This window comes from Otolemur garnettii, unplaced genomic scaffold (assembly GCF_000181295.1).
Source record: "Otolemur garnettii isolate 467f Iridium unplaced genomic scaffold, OtoGar3 scaffold00031, whole genome shotgun sequence".
Lineage (NCBI taxonomy): Eukaryota > Metazoa > Chordata > Mammalia > Primates > Galagidae > Otolemur > Otolemur garnettii.
The window spans coordinates 16956-20950 of NW_003852426.1; the positions used below are offsets into that span (position 1 = coordinate 16956).

At 41.9% G+C, this 3995-nt stretch overlaps 1 pseudogene; it reads left to right on the forward strand.

Moving 5' to 3' along the window:
- Positions 1-609, forward strand: part of LOC100941447 — a 947-nt pseudogene extending 338 nt beyond the window's left edge.
- Positions 610-3995: the final 3386 nt, after the last annotated feature.

A 3995-nucleotide genomic window follows, 5' to 3' on the forward strand; every position in this document is an offset into this window, starting at 1 on the left:
ATGGCCTTTGACCGCTATGTGGCTGTCTGCCAACCCCTCCACTATGCCACCATCATCCACCCCCGCCTGTGCTGGCAGCTGGCATCTGTCTCCTGGGTTATTGGGCTGGTGGAGTCAGTGGTTCAGACACCACCCACCCTCCGCCTGCCCTTCTGCCCACACCGGCAAGTGGATGATTTTGTCTGCGAGGTCCCAGCTCTAATTCGACTCTCCTGTGCAGACACCTTCTACAATGAGATCCAAATAGCTGTTGCCAGTGTCCTAATCTTGATTGTGCCCCTCAGCCTCATCCTTGTCTCTTATGGTGCCATTGGCCGGGCAGTACTAAGGATTAACTCTGCAAAAGGAAGGAGGAAAGCTTTTGGAACCTGCTCCTCCCATCTCATGGTTGTCATCCTCTTCTACAGCTCAGTCATTGCTGTCTACCTCCAGCCCAAAAATCCCTATGCCCAAGAAAGGGGCAAGTTCTTTGGTCTCTTCTATGCAGTGGGAACGCCTTCACTTAACCCTCTCATATACACCCTGAGGAACAAAGAGGTAAAGAGTGCCTTCAGGAGGTTGCTGGGGAAAGACAGGCACTCCAGGGAAAACTTAGGGAGAGATGCTTAATGTGCTTTAAAATTGAGAAGAGATTCTACATGCGTTTATGAGGAAGTTTAAATTACCCACCCTCTGTCTTCCTCATCCATCATACCACAGCAATAGATGATAGCCAGCTCTGTATGTGTGCGTGAGAGAGAGGTAGAGACTGAGAATATGGTAAATGGAGGTAAATATCTTTGTCAGAAAAGATGAATTAAATTTAATATCTCCTCTGTTCTCTCTTTTTTAATAGTTCCCCTCCCTTATCATACCATCACTATTCACCTCCAATTCTAATTCCTACAGTTATCTTCCTTGCTTCTCTCTTACGTTTTTTCCACTTTCCTATATGTCCATTTTGCATTGTCCTTTTACTTCATTTCCCAAATAACAGACAGGGAGAGAGGGAAGCTGAAACCCAGACAAGTTCAGAAATTCACCCAAGGACACACAGTATTAGAACTAAAAGCCAGGTCTGCTGGCTTTCCAGTCAGGCAATACTCAAATGCATGCTGTTCTTTTCACACCATAATCACATATCCCAGTATCTTTAGGTTTGAAGTCTAAACAGAGCCTTAGGGAGAAAGATGAACTTCTTCAGTCCTGGTGTTTCCTCTCTTACAATGCCTACCACCTGCAGCTCACAAGGAGAGGCTGGCAGGACAATTTTGACATCGCGGACTTTGATGCCATCTACTGGCTAAATATGGGATCGCGTGTGGCGTCCCAGACTAGGGTTGCCTCGCAATAAACCCATTGTAAATGCAAAGGTACATGTCAAATCTAGTAAGAGTACAAATGTCTTAACGCAACAACTAAGTAAGAGAGGTGACGTCTATGTTAACCAGTTTGATGTAAGCATTCCAAATTTTATGTAAAATCAGCATGTTGTACCCCATAAATGCATTAAGGTACAGTTATGATTTAATAAAAAAAAAAAAAAGAAAGAAAGAAAGAAAGAAAAAGAAAATAAAGTCAAAAACTGCATTTTGTGTTTTGGGGGGTAATTTGTTTGCTTTTTGAGACAGAGTCTCACTTTTTCACCTTAAGTAGAGTTATGTAGAATCATAGCTCACAGCAACCTCAAACCCTTGGGCTCAAGTGATCCTCTTGCCTCAGCCTCCCAAGAAGCTGGGAATATAGGTGCCCATCACAATACCAGCTAATTTTTCTGTTTTAGTAGACATAGGGTCTCACTCTTGTTCAGGATGGTCTCAAACTTCTGAGTTCAAGCTATGCACCCACCTCAGCCTCCCAGTAAACAAAACATTTTCCACAACATGAACCTAAGGACTGGAACTTATTTTCCAAACTACTATTTTCTCCTTTTTTTTTTCTGTTCATGACATTCCTATGAGCTTTCTTTACTCTTTATCTCCCACCCCAACCTGCTACTGATATAGCCTTTGCTATCTGAGCCTTACTCCCCATTTACATAAATGAAAATAGACCATAGCCCTGCAAACTCTAAACATTCTTGACTCCAAATGTAAAATAAAAATTGTACTAGGCAATCATGATACCTCTTTTTTACTACCATGCAACATTTAGGAAACTTTCTATAGCAACCATTATATTAGTCATAGAATTTTTGCAATACACATTGGTCATTGTCATTTTAATGTTCATTCAACTTCCAAAAACATATAATTTGAGAAATGGAGTTTACATAGATGGTTTTATATCATTGATGCTACATAGGAATGTTGTACTCAATAACATTCATTGGAGAGAATTGAATGAGTGGAGGAAGACTCTTCTGGGTGGACTTGTAAGGCTTTGCACCAGCATTAATTTGGAGATGAACTGGACAAAGTATAGAGATTAATACAGGGTTCGCCCCAAGTGGGAATGAGTATGCAGACCATATACTGTTCAGACAATCACCATTATGGATACCCTGGCAGTGGGATGAAGGCATTGTAGAGTTATTCTCCTGCATTATAGAAAGAGAGAACCTAAAACAGAAATTATTTTTGAAATAAAGACTGATTTTCTTCTACATAGTAAGGCTTTTAAGTCTTCCTGTTCCCAACTGGGTGCTGAAAATGCAGATGATCACCCCCTTCCTAAGCCCAAGTAGTAGCAAGGGGTGGAGTAGAAGGTGGCAGATAGGAGTAACTCCAAGGAAGGGGTGGTATTTTTCCATTCTAGAATAGTTTTGGAGAGAAAAATCCACAATATTTAGTGATAACTACTGGTATTTGCAGGTTCTGTCTCAAGGCTTCGAGGGAGGTATTAACAGCACTGTCTTCATTTTCAATCTCCCTCCAAGCTCTGTCTTTTGGAGGGTTCTTCCTCAGTCAAGTGGATGCTCCCCTCTTACACTTCACCTCACTCATACATTGGATTCCTTCCTTTCCCTGACTGGAGAAGAGGATCAGGAGGGGAGAGAGACCAACCTCACTTCCTAAGCCTCCAGAAATGCCCTCCTCATACCCACATTTTCCTACCCACAAAAAAAGTAATAACATCCCTCACGTATGTGGGAAGATATGCACTGCCAACTATATGGGTCATTCTCCAGAGAGGGGATGGGACACCCTCTTTTTTTGCAGTATCTCATCTCTTCCTTTTGCCATTGTCTTTTTTCTCCCAACCCCTGGTTTTGTCCTATTCTACACTTCAGATTTCTATTTTGTGTTTAACTTGCTTTTTCTCATATTGAAAACATGACATTGCCCAGAAGATGGACAGATTGGCTCTCCTCGGGTACTTGGCTCTTTCTCAGTCCTCTCCCGCCCAACATTGGATATGCTTTCTTTGCATTCTCAGGCTTCCTCAGTGGTGCTCTACAGGAAGTAAACCAATCATAATTCCTTAGTTCTTTCTTTCAACCGGTCTGAAGAATCCCATCAGTACTCAAAAGAAATCAAAAAGTGATCAACATGACCCTTTTTAAGGGAGCTAGGATGGCAGGAGCTAGGATCAAGAACAGAAAGAAGTACTTGGGGTCTTGGGTTACTCTCCAATCTTATTGTCTCTATAGTTCATCTTAGATAACTCTAGGGCCTATGAGTAGTAGTTCTATCACCACAATCAATGCCTCATATGGATCAGGTGAGAAAAGCAACAAATCTGGGAAAGAAAATGCAGATGAGAAGAACTTGCCAGTACAGAATAATGTCTAACAGGCTAGCCATAGGTTCTCCTTGAGTAGTCCGCTAAACTGATGGGTGAACCCCATTTTTCCAGGCCTTTTCCTATGTCCAGAAATTTCCTCTGTCTGTTCTGAATGCCACTCAACTCTTCTAATGAATTCCCATTCTTCTTCAAACCTTCTGTATTCTTTCTTAGTATCATACTGGATACTTTGACATCTGATATCCTAGAATTCCCACTAAACCAGAAGCTCTAGGGAGCTACTTGGGCCTAGATCCAACCAGAGAAACCTCTAAAAGAAAGAGCAGAGA